The sequence below is a fragment of the Equus asinus genome, chromosome 25 (genome assembly GCF_041296235.1).
Source record: "Equus asinus isolate D_3611 breed Donkey chromosome 25, EquAss-T2T_v2, whole genome shotgun sequence".
Classification (NCBI taxonomy): Eukaryota; Metazoa; Chordata; class Mammalia; order Perissodactyla; family Equidae; genus Equus; species Equus asinus.
The window spans coordinates 12,154,531-12,177,050 of NC_091814.1; the positions used below are offsets into that span (position 1 = coordinate 12,154,531).

The 22,520-nt window shown below is 44.3% G+C and overlaps 2 non-coding genes across 2 annotated transcripts; one reads left to right on the forward strand and one right to left on the reverse strand.

Annotated features, from left to right (window-relative positions):
• Nucleotides 1–15,997: 15,997 nt before the first annotated feature.
• On the forward strand, nt 15,998–16,070 carry TRNAV-CAC (transfer RNA valine (anticodon CAC)). Its single transcript has one exon. It is a non-coding gene; the product is annotated as a tRNA-Val (tRNA).
• A 5,971-nt stretch (nt 16,071–22,041) lies between these two features.
• On the reverse strand, nt 22,042–22,115 carry TRNAN-GUU (transfer RNA asparagine (anticodon GUU)). The gene has a single exon. It is a non-coding gene; the product is annotated as a tRNA-Asn (tRNA).
• Nucleotides 22,116–22,520: the final 405 nt, after the last annotated feature.

Sequence of the window (22,520 nt, forward strand, 5' to 3'; positions counted from 1 at the left end):
TAATGTGATTCACCGTCCATCAGGAAAGAAACATCTAGTTGGATCACTGTGGCCTGTACCCAGTGCATTTCTCCTCTCTGTTGCCACCCCGCCAGTGCTGGTCCTGTGATGGCCCCAAATGGGACGTGGAAACCAGAACCACTGGTTAAAAAAAAAATCCTTGTGAGCGGAATCTCTTGGAGCAGCTCAGTGCAGTCAGGGCCTATGACTGCCTTACCTGGGCTGAGCTTTCGGGCAAGGCGCTCCACCAGCCTGCATCCCTCAGCCAGTTGCTCTTGAAAGCCCTGACCCTGGAAGTTGGTAGGGTCAGCGTGGGTGAGGAGGTTCCTGAGGTGCTGCTTGAGGAGCACAGAGACTTCTCTGCCTTTCTCTATCGTTTGCCGTAACTGGGCCAGCTCTTGAGCCTGATCTTGGATTAGGACATCACATTTCCTAAGGTGGCACAGAAGAGACCATTTAAACATGCAAAGAGTCGAACCATAGATTATAAGATTTTTAATGCAGATTTCTGTGAGAATATCCCCAAGGAGCTATTGTAGCAGAATTCTGGCACATGTATGGTGACCTGCTGATGCCAGCCTGATATCAGTTCCCCTACATTAAACCCAGCATATGTGGGGCTAAAACCAAAGCACTCTTTCCCCGCTTACTCCCTGGCTCCAGAATACTCTATCCACCATGGAGACAAACCACCTGGGTTCCCTATCATCTCCTCCTCCTCCCTGCAAACAGTGTCCCCAGGCCAAATGCAGGCTGGTGGGAAAGTTCCGACCAGCAAGGCTACTGTGTCCCCCCACCATCTACAAGCAGCCACAATCCTCACAAAACTTTAAAAACCCCTCTCCTCCCCTCTTTCGGTGAGATGAGATGAAATGAGACAAATGTGAGGGCTCGCTCTCATCTCCTGGCTCATGTCACCCGAAATAAAAACCCTTTCCTTGCCATAAGCCTGGTGCTCCAGTTTTTATTGGGCCCCTCTTGTGTGGTGGGTAAAGAACCTATGTTTGTAGGTGGTAAAATCTGATGAGCCAACCAGAAGGCTCTTGCCCATGGGTCCATGGCCCCAGGCCAACTGGGATTTCCTGGGAAGCAGTCCTGCAGCCACCTAGGTCATTTGCCCTAGGGACTGCCCCCAGTACTTTCCATCTGCCTCGGAGCCACTGACCCTAGGCCCATTTTCTTATGGCAAGGAAACAGGTTCTAGATTGGTTTGTTTGCTTCTTCTTCCTTGTGGGAAGTCGATGGACTCTGAAGTAGAGTAAGTTGCCTCAGAGATGCCCATGAACTTCCTTCCCCTCTTTTGGGGTCCCCTCCATTCATGGAAGGGCCATCTCGGGTCCTTTCCATTCACGGAGGGGCCGTCTGGGCGCGCATTTGGAGTGGGAACAGTTGTAGGACTTTCTACCCTCCATCTGGGAACTGGTTCACTGGTGTCTGGTTTTCCTGTGTCTGGATCTGAGTGTTTGTCCGTCTCTGTGTATTGGAATGGGAAACATGCTGTCTGTCGCCAAGCAGAGCTCATTGGGGTTAATTCTGAGTAGATGGTCTAATTATAGTTATAAGCCAATGTCTGAAAGGAGTGATATTCTTTCGTGACACTGCTTGACCACAATATTCTTTAAACTCTGGAGAGAAAATGGCCAAACAATGGATCCTTAAGTTAGAAAACTTTTAGAGAGCTCTCTTCATAAAGCGCTGTTTTATTGGTACCTATGGAAAGGCCAAATTAAAAGGAAAATACAACAACTAATCTCTAAAAACGTAATCAAACTTGGGGTCTCAGCTTCTTCTTGTGGTCTCACAGATGCAGATGGGAACATCAAGTTAACAAAGAGAAGTGAAGAAGGGAAGAGTGACAGAACTCACTCCAACAGGATGGCAATCTTTAGTCATTAAAAAGAAAGAGTGGGGTGAATAGAAGAGACACAAATACAGTCAAAAGGAAGCTTTTACTAAAACACTGCCTAAGGTTGGATGGGCTAAAGGGACCCCCTATTGGCCCCCAACCTTAAAGAATATCAGACAAACCTGTTCTATTTATTCCAGTTTGAAAAAATTTTTAAAAGTCAGTAGGCAGAAATCACAGCGAGAAACCTATCAACACTTGTTTGGGGCAACAATTAGGCTGCTCAGGTTGGTACAAGTATAAAGATTAAAGTGTTTACCCTAATATGATATGAGGAGGTTATGTCAACTTTGCCTGGATGTTTTTAGGGAATAAATATTATGCCTAGCTGAGAATGCATTCCCTACATAATATTGTCATACCAAAACTGGTGAATGAAATTCTAATATAAGTTATAATTAGGGGTACAAGAATTGAAAAATTTAAGATAAAGGTTTGTCAAAGTTGGTATATGTAAATAGACCTTCTGTAAAACAATTACATCTGTTTTGCTGGATTGTATTATAGATTCTGTTGTGGGAATAAACATTATGTGTCGCTGGGGAACGTGTCCCTTGCCTGATATTGCAAGAGCTCATAAACCCACCCTTCAGGCTCTGCGAATCGAACATGTAGAGGAGATCTCACTTTACAATGGCCAAAATGAGGCACTTTCAGTTTACTCAAACAGATACATGCAATCGGAACAAGCCAGCTACAACAGGAAGCCTATTTTAATCTGTTGATGCTTCTGGAGAAAATAAGAAATATTTTACTGCCTCTTTAAGAGAAAAATAATTAAATGATTAAACACGCCAGGGCAGAAGCCAAGCCTGCTGCTTCTTTCTCTTCTCTCACTGAGATTTGCCACTTCAACTCCCCCAAAATGCCTGATCTGAAACTAAACAACTGAAAATAGGTAAACTTTTGAGATAATTTGGAATTATAATGGCCACTCTGGGGAACCTCTGCTTCAGATGAGTCCACCTGAGGGGTCACCCTTCAAAGAGAGGATTCAAAATCTCTTATAACGGAACACGGTCTTTAATTAACATACAGAACCTTCTAAAAGACAAAGCTATTTAACAGGAAATAAAGTGAACTTTGGTAAATAAAAGCCTGTTTAAGTTTGCTGGTTTGGTTTAAAATAGACATGTTCTCAGAGTTATCAGCCGTGGATATAATGCAGACATACAGCCTGGGTTTACTCATCAAATGAGCTCATGTTCTCTCTGTTACAAAATTTGTCAACAAGAGTAATAACTTAGAGTAACAGCTGACTTTGTTTAATGTCTCATGAGGTTTTTGTAGACGATGTAAATATAACTGTTGAGAACGGGTAAACTAAATAGATGTAAAAGGATAAAGATTTTATGTTTCATCAAAATAAATTTCCTATGTTGTTTTTGTCGGGTCCTTAATCACAGACACTAGGGTTGTTCTTACAAATATTTCATTCTCTGCATTCACCTAAAATTCTTTAACTGTCACTGTGGTTAAAGGGATAAGTGAACATCGTTTCATAGGGACCTATGATATTACATGGGTAAATGTCATTGATGCAAATGTTTTAAAAATTGTATAAAGTTACTAAAATTTTGACCTGTCCTGACTGTCAGCCATAATTCTGGTTGTTGTCTCGGAATGTCATGTGTCACCAAAAATAGCCAAGTTTCTTTGTCAATTGCCATTTTTAAGTCTTTTATTATTTACAGACAGTTGTTATTTTACTCTGATGTTTTTACAAATACGTTTCATCTTTAAAGAAATTCACGGAAAGGATTCTAGGGCTTACTCTAGAACACAGGTTTCTGATAAAGTTTCAGATAATAAAACTAAACTGGGTAAAACATTGCAGAACTCTAATGGGAAAACTGATGGCCTTATGAAACTGCCATCAGAAAATCAAGCATTGGTTACATAAAACTAAGTAAAGTGATAGGGATAATTATAACTTCATGACTTTGTGTTTAAAATCTTGCTAATTTTTAAAAATGATTTGCATTTTGTTTTCTCAGCTTTAAGGAAATCTTTTCGTCTTTTCTCTTATGCTAAGTAAAACTTATAGCAATTTGATGAGATTATACATTTGTAAGCAAAACTGAAATGTTTGTCTTTTTCTCCCTATCTGATCCCTCCAGAATTTAAAAACTCCTAATGACAAAGTATTCTTCTTTTCGTGGCTTTATAATTATTTGCATAAGTTCAATAAGAACCTGTCCTTCTTAATAACAGGACACAATTGGAAACACTGGTTATAATTCCAAGGCTTTGACTGGAACGTCATATTTGAGAAAACATAGGGGCTCAGATATGACCAAACAGCTTTTGAGAAACAAAGATTGACTTCCTGGCATAAAGACACTTGGAAATATTGGCCTGGTCCCTTGCTTATGGGTTCCCAGAAACCTGGGAAGGTCAAGTAAAGAATGTCACTCCCTCTGGCAGGTACAAGGAACCTCAATGTTTTGGGGACCATGTGAAGAGAGGAATTCACCCAAACCTGTAAGTACTGCACACGGAATCTGATGACAAGTGCTTGGTCTGGCTTTCTTAGCCTTGAGAAGCCTTTAAAATTCAATCTGAGATTCCTTATAAGAAGTTCCAGCCAAACAGATTTAAAAGAGCCGATAGGATCAATTGCTATTCTTGCTGTACTTATGTAAATAATTGGGCCAAATTTATTAAAACTAAACTTATTTTACAACCCAGTTATTCTTCATTTGGCTGAGCTTGGTAAAATGGAGGGTAATTTTAGAGAGAAAAATTATGTTTCAATACAGACTAAAATACACATTCATGAATATTAGATTCTGGCTCCATTAATCATCTTTGAAATTGTTGTTTTATAGCTGTAATCTGGAGTGGATCCTGAATTCGTCTAGTCTCCTGAAATATCTGAAATAACAAATCTCCAAAATAATGTTTTCCATTTTTTTCCATCATTTCCATTTGCAATCATTGAAAACTAAACCTGCCCTTTTCCTGAAGCCTTAAAAAGTGAAGCTGGAGGACTTGATGTAAACTTAGGAGAGATGCTTTCGCCCCTCAAGGACAGTCTCTCCACCCGTCATGGTTCTACCCTCATTTGATTCTCTCCCTGCCCCTTGTCTGAGCCCGGTTCTCGGTTCTCTGGGTTTCCTGGCCCTTCATTCTGTGTGATCTCTGAACATCCTTTCAAACAGAAAACAGATTCTTTTTCTGCTTACCGTCGGCCAGAGTCCATTTCTGTTCCTTGCAGTCATAAACCTTGACTGACCTTCAAGTTCTCCTGGAGGAGTGCTCTGTGTTTTTTGTTGCTGCTCAACTTCTTGGTTTTCCAGGAGGACATTTTGGCATCCCCTCACACTTTGAGGAGAAGAACAACTTCCTCTCCATAAGAAGAGTAGCTCCTTTGCCTCCTTTCTCCTTGATTCAACTCTCACCCAGTCGCTTGGGACAAAATACACCTTCCAGCAACACTGGGCCAGCAGCTTCTTTTCTTTCTTTTCCTGTTAATGCTAATTTTTCTGTTCCGTGTATTGGATCAGGGAAGAGACGGCTTTGGGACACAATGAAGAAATAAAGGGGAAAATGGAATACACAGATTATGATTTTGAGATATAATATGAATTTACATTTCTTACACATGTAAATATGTAGTGTGGTGGTATTTTGTGTACATAAATACTGTATGTACTGTTAAGACAACTTGGGTCCACATCCCCTATGACCCAGTGATGAGTGCAGAAGAGAGTCTGTGGCTGTATAATTGTCAGGGCCCTGCCTCGTGGCCTCCACGGTGGGCGGTTGATTTTGAGACACCGCAGGCGAGTATGGTCTGGTTGGTCGGAGTGTTTGATATAAACGTTAAACACGGTTGATAACTTTGTATCGTGAATGTAACAACTATGCGTTTGTTGTAAGAAAGAATTACAACGACCACAACAAAACCCCCAGAGGTGCATGAAGAAGAAAAGGAAAGCTCCCCCGCCTCCCCACCCCGCTCCAAAGAAAACAGACTCTCTTCTGAGAGCTTGGCCAAGTCAATTCCGTTCCACCTTCTCAATATATCACGACCCGGAAACTGCACGGATTTAAAACATGTACACTATCAGGGCACCCAAGAGCACTCATCACTGGGTCATAGGGGATGTGGACCCAAGTTGTCTTAACAGTACATACAGTATTTATGTACACAAAATACCACCACACTACATATTTACATGTGTAAGAAATGTAAATTCATATTATATCTCAAAATCATAATCTGTGTATTCCATTTTCCCCTTTATTTCTTCATTGTGTCCCAAAGCCGTCTCTTCCCTGATCCAATACACGGAACAGAAAAATTAGCATTAACAGGAAAAGAAAGAAAAGAAGCTGCTGGCCCAGTGTTGCTGGAAGGTGTATTTTGTCCCAAGCGACTGGGTGAGAGTTGAATCAAGGAGAAAGGAGGCAAAGGAGCTACTCTTCTTATGGAGAGGAAGTTGTTCTTCTCCTCAAAGTGTGAGGGGATGCCAAAATGTCCTCCTGGAAAACCAAGAAGTTGAGCAGCAACAAAAAACACAGAGCACTCCTCCAGGAGAACTTGAAGGTCAGTCAAGGTTTATGACTGCAAGGAACAGAAATGGACTCTGGCCGACGGTAAGCAGAAAAAGAATCTGTTTTCTGTTTGAAAGGATGTTCAGAGATCACACAGAATGAAGGGCCAGGAAACCCAGAGAACCGAGAACCGGGCTCAGACAAGGGGCAGGGAGAGAATCAAATGAGGGTAGAACCATGACGGGTGGAGAGACTGTCCTTGAAGGGCGAAAGCACCTTGGGTCTGGGAGCCCGAGGTGAGAGGTGGGGATATGGTGGTGGTGGCAGGACCTGGAGTGAGGGTGGCGGGTGAACAGAACTACCCTGGGAATGTGACCCCTCCCCCATCTCTTCCCTCTCCTCCTGCCTCTTCCCTCTCCCTCCTTCGCCAGCTCTATTCCTCCTCCCACTCCATTGCACACCCCCTCTCCTCTCCTCTCCATCTTCCTCGTTCTCTTTCTCCTCATCCCCTTTCCCCAGCCTTCCTGTCCTCCCGCATCTCCTTCTTCCTTCGCGATCGCCCCTGTGCACTCCTCCTCCCCTTGCACGGAATGAATGCCACCAGAACATCGCGATGGGTTTCCGCAGCCTGAGAGGAAGGTGAGGGAATGTTTTCCATCCACGCGAGAAGCACGAATGTGTTTCTCTGTGGTCAGGACTCATTGCGGGTCTTTGGGAGGCTGAGTGAGGTGGCCCCAAAGTGGGGCGACTGAGCGTCCACACCCAGTTCCTTGGAGTCTGGGCTGCCTGGGCCTTAGGAGACCCAGGACGACCCTGAGGCGGCAGTGACTGAATGTAAGGAACCGCTGTTCCAGGACCACTCGTATTTGACCCGGCATTGGCTGGAAGACTTGCTTTCTACTAACTCAAGTACGAAAAAGGCAATGGTTCTCGGGCAGGACCACCTGGCCCCCTCGTGGCCACCTCAGGAACGGCACACAGGGATCGCACAGTCGCGGAAGCTGCAGGTCATCATCATGGCAGAGTGAGCTTTCCTGGTAATCTCTCCCCTCCACCATACAACAAAAGACATTCATACTCCAACAGAGGACATCCAAACAAAGTACAAAAGATATCTAAGAGACACCCCCCCTTCTCCTCCCGCCCCCCCCCCCCCCCCCCCCCCCCGCCTCCCACCGACCGCACTGAGCTGAAGAACGCAGCGGAGCTGGGCGCAGGGAGCTCAAGCGTGTCACTGTAGGCCTTTAGCGTGGCTCCCCCTACGGAATGCTGTGCAGTCAATTAACTGGAATAAAGACCTTTTAAGAAGAAATTCCGCTTTGAGAAACGTTTCATTATTTCCATTCTCAGGGTTCTTTATGGGACTAAAAGCTAAAGACGAAGTACTCATTCAATAAGTCCTAACAGAGCGCCGTGGTGAGTGTCAGACCCTGTGTTCGGCGAGGGGGCCCAAGGGTGACCACCACCAGGACCCCTGCCGTTGTGAAGCTCCCGTTCTGGACCCAGGAATGCGAAGAAGGAAGGGGCCTCGACGCCCTCTCGAAAGGATGGGCAAATGCTCATTCTCTGACCTCTGTATGTCCTTCGCACACGTTGCAGCCCGCGTATCGGTCCCGGGCCTGGGGACAGCGGGTGACGAAGGGCGGTCGGGTGAAGGCGAAGTGACGGGAAGACCCACGCCCGGAGACCACGGGGCGTTCGGATTTCCTTGGACCCCACTCAACTTAGGCCCGAAAGGGTTGCGGCCCCGGGAGACTCCAGGGGTGCTGGCTTCTGAAGCGGGTCAGGGGCGAGCCATTCGGCTGCCCTTCTACCTTCGGAATCGTCCAACTCACAGGTTTCAAAGGAGACAAACAACATGATTCATCGAGTTAATTTCTCCGGTTGTCTGAGGCCTTGGAATTTGCAGTGTTCTGTAAGGCGGGTGACAGAGTCTCAGTGTTAGTAGATGCTCACTCCCTAAGGAGGTCAGGAAAACACGGTCTCCTGTGTCTTTGTGGTACAATCGGTTAGCGCGTTGGTGGTTCGAACTCACCCAGGCTCACAGGAGCGTGCTTTTTAACTCAATCCCACGTTTCCTAATCTTGATCACCTGCAGATTTCCTTGCATAAAATTTACCCTTCTGTATTCTGGGTCCCATCCACCTCACATCTAATACATGTCAAGCATCATCCGGCCCGTACAACCTGATTCTCATGCAAGATCTGCTGGGATTTCAGGCTCTTATACCTGTACAACAGGAATTCCTGAAACAGAGACCTAAGAACCCTGTCCTAGTGTGGTGGAATAAAATTTTTATTCTCCCCTTTATGGGCTTGGATGAGTAAGTTAAACTTTTTATCCTTCAATATTTGTGTGTGTGTGTGTGTGTTTAATGTTCTACTGATGCTTGCATTCATTTTTCAAAATGCTTACTTTGGGAAGATTGAGCTTCTCAAGTGTGGTTACTGTTTTTATTAAAACTTTATTTTTTAGAGCCTTTTAGGTTCACAGCAAAATTGAGGGGAAGGTACAGAGACTTTCCATATGCTCCCTGCACACTCCCCCCGCCCCCAGCATATGCATAGTCTCCCCCATTATCAACATTCCCTAACAGAGTGGTACATTTGTTACAGCTGATGAACCTACACTGACACACCATAATCTCCTAAAGCCCATAGTTTACATTACAGTTCACTCTTGGTGGTGTGCATTCCATGGATTTGGACAAATGTGTCATGGCATGTATCCCCGTCTCATACAGAGTATTTTCACTATCCTGAAAGTCCTTCCCGCTCTGCCTATTCATCCCCCTCGCCCCACCTCTGGCAACCACTGATTTTTTACTCTCGCCATAGTTTTGCCTTTTCCAGAATGTCATAGAGTTGGAATCATACAGAATGTGGCCTTTTTAGATTGGCTTCTCTCACTTAGTAATATGCATTTAAGATTCCTCCATGTCTTGTCATGGCTTGATAGCTCATTTCTTTGTAGTCTTGAGTAGCATTCCACTGTCTGCACGTACCACTGTTTATTTACCCAGTTAACTCTGGGAAGACATCTTGATTGCTTCTAAGTTTTGACAATTGTGAATGAAGTTGCTATAAACGTCCCTGTGCAAATTTTTTGTGGGCATAACTTTTCCACTTCTTTGGAGTAGGATTGCCTGATCATACAGTAAGAGTATTTTTAGTTTTGTGAGAAACTGCCAAACTGTCTTCCAAAGTGGCTGTACCACTTTGTGTTCCCACCAGCAATGAGTGAGATTTCCTTTGGCTCCATGTCCTCACCAGCATTTGGTGTTGATGTGCCACAATTTTGTCATCTGTAATCTGAGGCCAACAAAAGTATCCTGTTCCCGGGACACTGCCTGGATGTTGTGGTCACTGGAATCATCATCATAACTATCCTCTGCATTATTTTTGACAAAGGCACTTCTTCCATAGTTTGTGCATTATTTTTTTAACCTTTTTCATATTGCTTTTTAAATTACGTTGGTTTCATGGTTTTAGGATTACAAATAATGCTGCAACTCTCATTCTTGTTCACATATCTTTGGCCACCTATGTGGGTATTTCTATAGTGTAGACAACTGGAAGTGTAATTGCTACATTATAGTCTTTACATGCTTCTAATTTGAGTATATCCTGCAAATTTGCCTTCCACAGAAGCAGTACCAAATTGTATTCCAATTTCTTTTCCAACTCTCTCAATGTCCCTTTCTTCCTTTACTTGCCAACACAACAACCTTTCTATACATCCATCTATGACGTTCTCATAAGAGGAGTGGTCCCCTCCTGACTTAACTAAGCAGAAGTTACAAAAGAAGGGTGTTTGAACATTACACAGACGTATTCTATTGCGTATGAAGGACAGCTAAATTTCCAGGGTACCGTCATTGAATACAAAGTCCTCCAATGACTGTAATTCTTTTCTGTGGTGACCTAGTCAACCGGGTCCAGAGAAGACTGGTCAGAGTGATCTCCTTGCTCACTGCCAAGTGGCTTACCCCAGCGGAGAAAAATCTCCCTGGCTCCAGATACTTTTTCCTTTTTTTAAAAAATAAAACTTGATTTTGCATTTATTTGAAGAAAACAATCTAATGGATGTCCTCCCTCCTTTACAGTGGTGAATCACATGCAGATAACTGTCTCTATATTCTTCCTTGACAGTTTTTTGGGTTTTGGCTATGTCCGTGAAAATTAACCCATTGGAGACACATCCTTGGAGCCAGTAGAACCCTGTGCCCAACAGGCACCTCCTGCAGACCTGGACCCTTACAGCTGTTGGCTCATGTTCCCTGGGTTCTTCTGTTGAATCTCATGTGCAGAAAAATTCAGCTCTTGGGCTTTTACATACAAAGTGTGGTTATTGGACGAGTCTTTTTCCTCTCTCTCATTTGTGCATCATTGCTTTCTCCCATCGGTATGGGACTTTGGTTTTAATTTTAAGAGGTGAACATCTGGGGATAATCTCTGATGGGTGGTGGCTGATGGGGATCCATTCCCTGTTACATAGTGGATGACACTAATCTAGTCTGTGAGCCTTTTTTAATTGCCTGTTGTCCTGATGATTCTGGTACTTGCCGGAACTTCAGACCGCAGCAATGAGAGTTGTTTACATCTTGTCTTTCCAAAACTTGGTAAAAACCTTATGGGTCCAATTGTAAGTTGTCAATTTCTGCAAAAAGTGGAATATCTATAATAAGGATGATCTGAATACATACAGTCCCTCCACAGGAACGCTTGGCTTTGATAAATTGCTTCAATTAAAGGTCTTAGTACAGGAAGAAAACTGAATTTCTAGCATGCAAGGGGCAACATTCTTCAACTGGTATACTCAAGTTTTTAAATAGCTGGAAAAAAGATTAAATGTCCTTTAAGGATTGGTTAAATCCAACTACAGAAAGGAGAGGAAACATATTTATATCATTACAAACAAGCAACTAGATCAGCAACATGAGCACTTCTGACAACTATAAAAACGAAGATTTAATACTTTCCAGAACTGTAAGCAAGTTCAGCACTTAATAAAATGGATGAAAAGCAATTACTTCATGTACAGATATCTACCCTGGAAAAGACAATGTCTTGTGTGTCTCAAAATGGTATCATAGAATTACTCTGCTTTTCAGCAATGAGGGTCCTTCAAGGACCTCATGTTGTTTAATCGTTTCCTTTTGTTTCCATCACTGGTAAGCGTTGTTCAGAGATACCATTGCCTTTGTTTCCGCCTTAAATAAAGTTTAGAATGCCCAGTAGTTTGATGGAATTTTTCCATTTTATAAATACATTTTCTCAGAAACAAGTCAATATACTTTCTCTTTCTCTGGAGGGAATAGACAAATTAGGTCTCTTATTTAAAGGCGTTACAGCCCTGTAAGCTTAATGACAGTAATAATCACTTATATAAATTTATATATAAATTTAAGAATTTCTAGAAAAAATATGTCACTGGTTGTGCTTTAAATGAGATATTTCCTTAAGGGAAAACTTTGTTGCTGAATTTGTAACACGGAGAAATAAAAGATCTAGCTGTAGATTAAATTCATGGTCTTGATTGCTTGGTGCAAAGAAAGAAAAGAAATGAAATTGATAACAGAGAGGAATCTTCATACTTTTCAACAATTTAAATAATTTAAACATTTTATATATAATGGCATTGAAAAAGTTTATGTCATGTTGGATTTTTTTATTTATCAAGGTGACAGAAAAATTAGAATGGTTTAATAATTTTAATATAAAAACTATTATACATTTTCATTCAGATTTTCTCATAATGTAGAAAATAGTGGTAACATGATCCTCTAGTAAGTACAAGTCTTGGGTTTATTTTGGCTTGAAAATCCTGATTAAGTTGGACTTCCTAAATTTCCTATACTGGTTGTACTAGTCAAAGAAGCAAACATTACTTCCAATAAGTATTTCAACTGATAAAATTTTAAAGTTATGTGCTCAAGTAAATTAAATATACCAGACAATACCTTTAAAGGGGGATAAATTCTTATAATTCTAGCAACCAGAGGACTCAATTATTCCGTTTACAAATTTTAGTAAATATTTTTAGGTGTCATCTAATATATGACTCCATGTATACCAATAAATGATTCCAGCATTCACACATCCCAACACGTGTGAGCTTAATTTACAATTTCAATATCTACAATTAACTGGAAACATTTAACTAATATTAAGTAGATTTATTAATGAATGATCTTTGATTGCATTCAAATTCTCCCTCCCCACTCCTTTCCTGTTTGCACTAATCTCCTTATACATTGGCTGAAAACAAAAGTGTCATTTTATCTGGGGAATGCTGTTGTTTGCTGAGTTCACATCTTTTTTTGTGGGTTTGTGGCTGGTGCTGTGGTTGTTCTTTTTTTGTTTGTTTTTTTAAAGATTGGCACTGAGCTAACATCTGTTGCCAATCTTTTTTTCCCTTTTCCCCCACATCCCCCAGTATATACTTGTAGGTCCTTCTAGTTCTTCTATGTGGGACACCACCTCAGCATGGCTTGATGTTTGGGTGCTAGGTCCACGCCTAGGATCCTACCCTCGAAACACTGGAGGTGCCAAAGCAGAGCGTGCAAACTTAACTATTTGGCCACAGGGCCGGCCCCTGTGGATGTTCTTATGTGGTCTCTTGACTCTCTGCAAAACTCCAGTAGAACGGTTTGTTGTTTCCAGTGTTCTGACATTTGAAACTCACATACCTTGGTGTTGTGCACTGCACAGCTTCTCAAACTGCCACCTGCATTTCCTGTTTGACATGGACTTTTTGCATGGTACTTGCTTTTTATCACAGCAACCACCAAACTCCAGCTTTGCAAAGAAATGATATCATTGAAAAATATGTAGGGTAATCTAATGTCATGAATTTTAATTTATGTGACTATCACCTCAATAAACGTGATTTTAAAAAAAAGACTGACATTTCCAACTGTTGACAAGATGGGGAGCCCTGGAAACTCTCATCCATTTCTGGTAAGAGTATAAATATGTTCAACAATGCTGGAAGAATTTTTGGAAGTATCACTAAGGGCCATACATAAACACTTGTGTGCTGTGGCCCAGAGATTCTACTTTTAGCTCTATACCTTATGCCTGCACTGTCCAGTATGGTAGCTACAAGACACGTGTAGCCACTGAACACTTGAAATGGTGCTAGTGTCTCATGTTGCAGTGATAATATTTTTGATACAGTAGGTCTCATAAAATATTATTAAAATTGATTTTGCCTGTTTCATTTTACTTTTTAAAATATACCTACTAGGAAATTTAAAGTTCCTATGACTGGCATTATATTTCTATTGGAATGGGCTGCCCTAGAGAAATGTGTGAGTATGTCCACCAAAAGCCATATAAAAGTTTGTTCCTACCAATTCAAAATATCCAAACTGCAAACAACTCATGTGTCCAACAACAGTAGAAGAAATACATATGTTGAGGTATATTCATACAAGGAACACACACGGAAACAAAGAACTGCATGAAAAACATGCATACATTTCATAAACATAATGTTGAAATGACAGGAGTCAGACCCATGCCCCTCTCCCATAGAAAAACCCTGTACATACTTTATAATTCAATTTATATGAAAGTAAAGGGCAGGAAAAACTAACAGATATTGAAGGAAGTTGGTGAGTGGTGGGGGTGGAGATGACTCTGTGAGCTCTTGCACGGGAAGAGTCACGAGGAAGCTTTCTGGGGTCTGGAAACATGCTACACCTCAGTCCGGGCACCACATCAGTAGTTATTTAGGTCAGTTAACATTGGTAAAGGTTTTTGAAGTGTACACATTAGGTTCTTTATATTTATTATGCTTCAACAAAGAAAGTTGAAAGCCACCTGATTATTGCTAAAGTGATGTTGAGACTTATTCTTCTGGTTTGGCCTGGGCTGTTGGAAGCAAAGTAAGTTCAAAATCTTTATTGTGATATTTTTGCTGGTCTCAGGTTTTTTACTTTTCTCCACAATCTGATATCTGATTACCTAAGTGTTGCTCATGACCATTACTTTAAGCTGATATCCAACTGTCAATACTGTGTCAAAGAGAGACCAAAGTGCCCATGGTCAAATCTGCTCTTTTGAGAATAATTGTGACCCCCAAAAGGGGGAGAGAGGAGATTGAGAAATCCTGATGAGGAAGATAGCACAATTAGGCTTAACTGACTCAGAGGTGCCAAAGGAAGGACACTGGCAGGTATTACACAAAGAAAGTTGCCCCATTCATTCCACAGCCAAACCTTCGAGAACTTTTGGAGCATCTATAAATAGCCAAAATTGTTTACCTGATGACTTTGTCAGCTTCACCAGAACAAGCCGTCAGACGAGCCGTTTGGTGCCTTTCTGCTCATCCGTCTCCCAAGGAAAACATAAATACAATTCCCCATTCCCAAGCTATCTGTGGTTTCTTTTTCCTCTCTTCTGTCTCTTTTATAAATTGTTTTTTGTCTTTGTTTCATAACAACATTCTAATGTTTCCCATTTTTATGAGTAAACATGTGAGCTAACATTCAAATCTCTTATTTACTACCACTATTTAAATATAGTTTTCACCCTAACGTCTGTAGACACATCGTAGCTAGCTTTGAACTATATTCCAGGCGGACACACTTCCATGGAAAGTTTAGCCCTCGAGCCGTTGGAAGACAGGTCCTTCTCAGTCTTTAAATAAAGCCAGTTCCCCGTTGGAGTATAGGTAACAAACCCGTTGCAATTCTCTGTGTCTAAACCTCTTTCCTCCTCCACTCTGGTCCTTGTGTCTCACCCTCTGCTTCTGGTGGATCTGGGAAACCTGTTGCCCTCTTGCTTTGCTCCAGGATGCTCTTTTGCTCAGGAGGGACTCGGGAAAGAAGGGTAATGGCCACCGGATCGGAGCCCCTGAGGTGCCAGAGCTTCCCTGGGCTAGGCCATTTGGCTCCCATTGAGGGTCAAGACCTCTCCATCACTGTTCAAGTCCTACCTCAAAACTTTTTCCCTATGTGTCCTCTAAGGCCATTGTTTCCGTGACTTCCATTCTTATACTGAAGTCTTGTATGTGCGGTAGAGAAATCAGCTTTGCAAAAGTCATTAAAACGCCGTTCTTGAGGATCAAACGCAGTGTCCTGGAGATGGGACAAAAATTCTACCCCTGTCTCCCTATTGCTGACATGACCATTCTACTCCTACATCACCTAATCCACACCAAGGTTGCATAGCTCTATGTGGCTGTGAAATGGACCACCAAGGCGCGCGTCCACAGCCCCGGAGGGGCGACGTCAGGACTCCTGGGCGGCGGCGGGCGCCCGGGGTTCAGACGCACCCACCCGCCGGCTCCTGCAGCTTCCGGGAGCTGCGATCAGCGGGGGCGACTCCTGCATAGGGGCGCCTAGTCCTGGGAGTGGAAATCCCGCGTGTGATCAAACTGTGGGGTTCCAGGGCCCTGGCTTCGGGGGTAGGCGCGGAACCCGGAGCCAGGGCCTCTCCGGAACCGCAGTCTCCTTGACTGAGGGGTCGCTGATGCTTCCCGGAGTCTTTCCAGTTAAAAAAACCTGGGCGTCTAGAATGGTTGCGGCAGGACCTAAGGTTTTCATGGACATGTTGTTAAGTCTTCCGACACCGCTTGTTTCCGTAGTGTAGTGGTTATCACGTTCGCCTCACACGCGAAAGGTCCCCGGTTCGAAACCGGGCGGGAACAACCCCTTTTTCCTCAAACTTACCTTCATGCAGCCAAATCAAACAGAGGAGGGGACGGGGCGTGGAGGTGCGGTCGCAGCTGCATTTTCCATTCACGAGAAACGTGGCACAACTTCAGTTACTCAGCCCTAGGAAACAAGCCTCGGTTGTCTGCTCTCAGTCACAATGGAGACCGCGACACAGTGAGTCCAAGGCGGGCGCAGGACTAGGCTGACTTCAGCCTACCTTGGGATCCAGAGAGCCCCGAACCTTCTCCTCTGTCGCCGAAATCTTCTCGACAGGCTGACAGGTAGCGTGTCTCTAAAAGCCAAGAACTTCTTTCCTGTGAAGCACACTTGGCTTTCCCCCTCCCAGCACACTTGCGGAAGAGGTTCATTTGCCTGACGGAGGAAAAGAAAGCAGAACCGAAGCCTGCGCTTGGGGCTCCAGGCAAAGGCACGGAGACGGAGCCTCGTGCTCCCCCGGTCAAGCTGGTCTGGGCACGAAAAGGAGCCTGTACACGTGCCGTTGTCAGGAGAGCCGCTTGAGCCAGTTCAGTGATCAGGGCGCAGACCGGCTCAGCTCCTCACCCTCTCAGAGCCAAGGGCGCCCCTTACTCAGAAGGAAACCGAGGTTCGGAAAGAGCACGTCCTTGGCTCTGCCGCACACAGTGCTAAAGCTACACCAGAAGGGAAGACAGACAAGTCCCCCTGTGGTCAGGCCTCAGAGCCCAAAGCGTTCCGAGCGTCCCCCGGACTGAGAGAGGTGAAGGGTGATGAGCAGCCGGCTGAGGGCTGGGGGCCCCGCACAGCTGCGTTCAGCCCTGGGCCGCTGGGACTCGCCTGCGCTTCTTGCTCCCCGCGTCTCAGAAATCGAACCTTTGCTTTCAGAATTGTCACCTGGAGAGGCCAAGTTAGAGCCCTTGTGTGACTCCCTGGTGGCCTGGGGCTAGGAGTTGGCGCTTTCACTGGGCTCCGGGATTGGTTCCCCATCAGCGACGTCTCTGGGCACGGCCTCCGCATGCAGGAGTCTTCTCTTCACCCCCAGAGGTGAGGTGGGCCTCAAGCTCCAGACGCAGGGAAGAGCCTCTGCGGGAGGCCAGGCCACAGGGGCCACGGCATCTCCCAGGCTGCAGAGGTGAGATGTGATGGGCAGCCTGCACTCCTCCTCCCTTGTCTCAGAAACCTAATGTCTCACTTTGAATTTTCATCTAAAGAGAACTTGGGACTTACGTTCCAATCGCTGCTTAAAAATAATTGAAACATTCAAAAAAGTTGCAGGCATTGTATTTCTTCACCTAAATGCACCAGTTAGCCGTTTCCCACTTTGGCTTTCTCACTCTTCCTCCACATATTCGTGATTTGCGACACCCTTTGAGAGTAATTGCAGACATCTCAGGATCATTAGTGGACCGCTGTTGCCCCTTTCCTTTCACAACGTCCCTTGAAACCAGCTGGAGGACTTTTCCTCCAAGGACAGGGGAGGCCTTTGTCCTCTGGAGGAGACCCCTCTTGCCCTTTCAGGAACCTGACACCCGCGTCCTCCAGGCTATAGAGAAGCTTCAGGTGGAGTTTGATTGGGCTCTCCCCTTCTCCCCGACAGTGCAGGCCAGGCCCGCCCTCTGCTTGTAGGAACAGATAGGTTGTCAGTCTCCCCAGCACCACCTGCCCTCCGGACTCCTCCTCGTTGCTTTGGCGGGCAGTGGGGTCTTGGGTCCGCCTGAGCTCTAGCGCTGCCCACCTCTTCAGGGAGACCCTCCAGGGGAGCGCAGCTGCCCCCTTGGCTCCTGCCTGGCTCTCTCTGCCCTGCTGGGATCTTCAAGAGTTCTGACCTGACAAAAAGGTGAAGGATCCTTTCTTGTGGTGGAAGGATGAGGGGAGCAGGTGGAAAATGCAACGGAGGGAAGGGGAGAGTTCTCAAGACCTTTCCAGAATCCTGCATCTGGCACTGTCAGGTAGGCGGCTGCCCTGTGAGAATGGTGCTTAGTCTTGTCTTGACCTAGACCTGGGTTCAGTCTGAGTCCAAGCAGACAGAGGCAACCTGATTCGGGCTGCGTACCCAGTTGTGCCTCTCCCCAAAGTCAGATGGTGAGTAGGATTCCAGTGAAGTCCATAAAAGCTATTGATGGATTTTTTTTTTCTTGCACTTCCTTTCTTGCTGAACCTGTGACTCAGGGGGAAAAAAAGAAAAAGGTTTAGCTGTGGATAAATTAGTGGTCTCAGTGCTGGGCACAAGGAAAGAATTCATTATTATCATAAGGATGAATCTTGAATACTTTAAAACATTTTAAAGAATTTTCATAATTGACACGTAATGGCATAGAGAATGTTTATGTCATGTCATATATCTAACGATGACTCCTTGTATGCATCACACTGGTTTAATAATTTTGGTCTAAGAACTGCTCTCTGTTGTTGTCCAGATTTTCTAATAATGTAGAAAGTATTGGTGGCATAGTATTCTAGTTTATACAAGTCTTGGAATTATTTTCTCTTCAAGATCCTAATGACACTGACCTGCCTAAATTTCCTACACTGGTTTTACTGGTCAAGTAAGCAAACTTTAATTCCAACAAATATTTAAGTTTATAAAATTTAAAATTACATGTTCAGTAAATGAAATATATCATATAATATCTTCTAAATGGAGATTAAGTCTTATAATTCTAGAGATCACGGTGACTCAATTATTCCACGTGCTTCTTTTGCGTAAACGTCTTTAGGTATCATCTAATATACGATCCCAACATGTCTTTCTTTATTATGTGTCAGCTCACTTTGAGATGTTAAGACCTACCATTCTCTTTAAGTTCTCTGACTGACATTAGATTATGCTAATTAATGCATAATCTTTGCCTGGAGATCTTCTAATCAGGATGGAAACAACAAAACACTGTGTTAATATAAAGCTAATGATATTTTTATAGATTATAGAGTGACCATACGTTAATAGGTTCAGACGAGGTGTGGGTCCCCTTAGGGGGTGTTGGTGAGCTTGGCCATCATTGTCACTTTAAGAAGTGTAAACACCAGCAATGCCTGCTCCAGGAAGTAAGGAGCTGTCACTGGAGGTCTGCTGTTTTCCTGAGGTGCCTGTTTATTAAAGGAAAAGAAAGAAAGAAAAAATCCTGGTTCTTGGTCACGCCTTCTGGATCTAGAGTCATCCGTCTTCCCGTTCTTTGCTGTGCTTCTCTGGTGGTGCTCCCCACTAGCACCCTTAGGCCCGGGTTGGCAGAGGCCCCTGGGAAGAACATGAACCAATTGTGCTCCCACCGCTCTGCCCCTTTCTGATGCCTCCAGACGTGGGCACCACGGGGCAGGGACCTTCCATTTGTTCAAGATGCAGCATCTCTCCCAGAGCAGGGCCTGGCATCTAGTAAACACCTAATAAATGCTTGAAAATTGCAGGCATTCTAATGCGAGGTCCTGGGAAGCTGAAGAGGAGGAGAAGAAAGTGGGTAAGCTTCGGGGCAGCCTAGAGTATGAGAGACAGACAGACAGACACAGACACCTATGTGGAGCAAGAGAGAGAATGTCCAAGAACCAGATTTAGTGTGTAAAAGCCACAGAGGTCTTTTTGTTGCTCAAGAAACTCAACAGAAGAACCAAGGGAAGGTGAGCCGACAACTCTAAGGGTCCAGGTCTGCACAAGGTGCGTTGTCAGGTGCAGGGTTCTGTTGCTTTCTATGATTTGTCTCAAATGGGATAATTGTTGCTCTCAGAGAGTTTCCAGGCTGGGCACGAGGAGGGGGATCTGAGGCCAGCTCCTTGGATTGTGGGCATGAAGCTGAATTTCCACAGAGAGCAAGGCAGCTAGAGTTCATAGGACAAAGATCAAGTGACAAGAGAGATGGACAGAGAGAGAATCCAGGCATATGTGTATTCAGGCATATTGGAGTATTCAGCAGAGTACTGATCAGGGCACGCTTATGAAGAAACTGCCTGAGGCCAAGGGAAGAGACTTCTGAAAAGATCATGGAACAGTGCCTGGTGCTCACCCAGGATAGGAAATTATACTTGCTCCCACCTGCCAGACTGGACTATTCGTAATTCATGGGCCATTGGGAAGAACACCCAGGAAGGTCTTGTTTCAGTGGTGGGAATAACCAGCCCCAGATTGATCCATCTAAAAAAAAAATCATAAAAGCAGGATCCAAAGGAATCAAACTGTTTAAAAGTCACTTCGCTGTACCCCAGAACAAAACTCAAGAAGATTTATAGGAATACCAACATAGCCAGTACGCAAGAAGGAAAACTTTCACAATGTCTGGCATCCAATCAAAGAACGCCAGGCGTGTGGAGAGGCAGGAAAACATGATCCTTAATGAGAAGAAAAATCAACCAAGTGAAATTGAACCAAAACTGACACAATGTTAAAATTAACAGAGAGGCCTTTAAAACAGTTATTCTGACTGTGTCACATACGTCCATGGAGTTAAGCAGAAACGTGGAGCATATACAAATGGACAGAATCAAACTTTAGAGATGGAAACTATAACACCTGAGATAACAGACTCGCCAGATGGAATCAACAGCAGTTAGACATTGCAGAAGAAAAGGATTAGGGGACACAAAGCCAAGAACAATTGAAAATGTACAAAATGAAACTCAGTCAAAAAATTTTTTTCTAATACACATCTATCAGTGAATGCTAGGGCAACTTTCAAAGGCCTAATATACGAGTAATTGAGTCCGGGGAAAGACTTGGGATGAAGAAATAATTTTAGAAGAAACAACGACAGAAAAATTTCCAGTTATAATAAAAATTATAAACCCACTGATCTAAGGAGCCAAATGAGCACAATGAAGGACCACAAGAAACGCGAAGAAAACTGCGTCCAGTCACAATATAATTCAATTGCTTGAATCCATTGAAAACGAAAAACTCTCCAAAGCAGCCATGGCAAAATGACATGGTACATACAGAAAACAAAAATAAAGATGATATCAGATTTCTCATCAGAAGCAGTACAAGTGAGAAGACAGTGGAGCAATATCTATAAATGACTGAGGGGAAAAAAAGTCAACATGGAATTGTATGCTTTCTCCCCCAAAAAAGTCTTTCAAAAATGAAGGTAACTAACGACTTTTACAGACATACAAAGTCTGAAAGAATTCGTCATTAGCAGATGTACACTACAAGAAACATTGAAGGAGTCCTCCAGGAAGAAGGACACTGATGCCAGATGGAACTCTGGATGTACACAAAGGGATGACGGACAACAGTAACGGTATCTGCACAGGAAAATATTTAAGATTTTTTCTTAGTATTTAAGCCTCTTTAAAACCATGGGACAGATTAAACAAAAGTAACAACGACGGATTGTGAGGTTTATAACATGTGCAAAGTGCACTGCAGGACAGCGATATCATACAGGCGGTAGGGGAGAAATGTGGAGAGGCATGATACCACTTGAAGGCAGACTGTGGTAAGTTGCAGATGTGTGCTGTGAATCCTAAAGCAGTCGCTGAAATGACAAAGAATCATAGCGAATAAGCCAACAAAGGAGAGAAATGGAACCATACAGAAGCCGTGTAAACACTATGACAGAGCAATTGCTCTTCCAGGACTCCACCCTATAGAAATACTGGGGCAAGTGGCCAAAGATATGTGTGCAAGAATGATGACTACAGCATTATTTGTAATCATAAAATCCTAGAACCAACTTAACTTAAAACGTGTCTGGAAAGGGTTAAGTAAATACTAGTCCCAACCAATGATGGAAGAAACTCCACCGTGAAAAAGAATTCCGAGCCACGACGATGTGTGTACTCTCTCAAGGATTTCCGTACTCCCAGAGACCTGTTTTCCTCCCGAGCTCTTCTGGGAGGATCTGTGATGACCTTATGATGTTGACTTAGGTCCCCCTTTTGTGCACAAGACACAGAGAATAGGAGGGTACCGGCGGAGGAGGCGTCTCTCCGCCTGTACCTGAGAGGATGTGCAGAGTAGGAACAACTGCAAACATGTCTACAACCTAAAAATGTGAGGCTCGTCCCTGGGTGGGCTTGAACCACCAACCTTTCGGTTAACAGCCGAACGCGCTAACCGATTGCGCCACAGAGACACGCAGAGGCTCTACCTCCGCCCCCTTCAGGGAGTAGTCACTGATTCAACGCCAGGCGGAGCCACCCGCCCTTGCAGGACAGCAATGCCGGCTCCAGAGCCTCAGAAAACCCGACACGCGGAGTCGGCGCAGCGTGTTGATCGCCTTTGAGAGCCGCGCGTTGCGTGATTCCGGAGGCAGAAGGGCAGCCGAGCGGCCTCACCCCGCCTTGCTCCACACCCGCCTCAGATGCCAGCACCAGGGAGACACCTGGGGCCGCGACCCCCCGGGCCTGGGCCGAGTGGGGCCCAAGGGAAGCTGTACCCCCCGTGGGCTCTGGTGACGGGCGGCTTGTCCCGTTTGCTCCGCCTTCATCCGACCATCTGCGCCGCCGGCGCTCCCCTCACTCCACTCAGCTGGTCCGCG